The sequence below is a fragment of the Agelaius phoeniceus genome, chromosome Z (genome assembly GCF_051311805.1).
Source record: "Agelaius phoeniceus isolate bAgePho1 chromosome Z, bAgePho1.hap1, whole genome shotgun sequence".
NCBI lineage: Eukaryota > Metazoa > Chordata > Aves > Passeriformes > Icteridae > Agelaius > Agelaius phoeniceus.
The window spans coordinates 12,997,641-12,998,790 of NC_135303.1; positions in this window are offsets into that span (position 1 = coordinate 12,997,641).

A 1,150-nucleotide genomic window follows, 5' to 3' on the forward strand; every position below is an offset into this window, starting at 1 on the left:
GAGACGAGAACCTATCAATCGTGTCAAGATGTTATCTTCATAGCCAAGTTTGAGTAGGATTGTAGAGTAGGATTGTAGAGTAGGATTGTTGAAGAGTTTTGTAGAATAGGATTGTAGAGTAGGATTGTAGAGTAGGATTGTTGAAGAGTTTTGTAGAGTAGGATTGTAGAGTAGGATTGTTGAAGAGTTTTGTAGAGTAGGATTGTAGAGTAGGATTCTAGAATAGGATTGTTGAAGAGTTTTGTAGAATAGGATTATGGATTAGGATGGTAATTAAATAAAGTTTCTGAAACATCAACGCATTTGGAGGATTCCCCTCCTTCTGACCCCTTATCATTCCATTCTTTTTCCTTTGCTTGCAAGCCTTCTGATGAAATCCTTTCTTCTACTCTTTTAGTATAGTTTTAATATAATATATATCATAAAATAATAAATCAGCCTTCAGAAACATGGAGTCAGATTCTCATCTCTTCCCTGGTCCTGTGAACACCACCACAGCCCACTGGCTGGTTTTGGCACAGCTGTGGTATTTCTAGTTAAGGCAGAAAGGACAATGGCATTTGCAGGAAAAACCAAAGGAGTGGGGCAGCAAAGACATCCTGTGCAGATGCAGGCATTGAGCTGTGGCTTGGGAGCATTTGGGCTTCTGCCACTTGGATTTGGATCCCTAAATGCAATGTCTTTGTCTGGAGGAGAGCCTTGCTCAAGTGAGAAAGCAGAAAGATCAGAGAGGGTGCTCAGCAAGGTCTCCTGAGGTGCAGAGCTGTGAGCGCCTGTGAGGTGAGAGCGGGCCTGGCCTTGCCCGGGCTGGAGCCCCAGCAGAGCCCTGGCAGAGGGCTTGCAGTAAGGAGGTCCTTGATCTACCATTTCAATTCCCACAATTCCAAAAGCAGCCTGACCTGCCGGGACAGAGGGAATCGGGGATGTGCCTCAGGCTTGTGCTTGAGGAGTGAACTGATTTGGAAGAGAGCAGAATAGAAATCTGTAGGCAATTTGTGTTTTCTTCATTAATTTCTGAAAGAAAGTCATCATGTGTTGCACACAGGTAGGGGTATTAGAAAAGAAAGTCCTTATAAAATCAGGCCTTGCTATGGTAAATTCCCAGCTGGCCTGTTAGGTCTTCTACGTGCAGCCAGATAACTTCCCATGG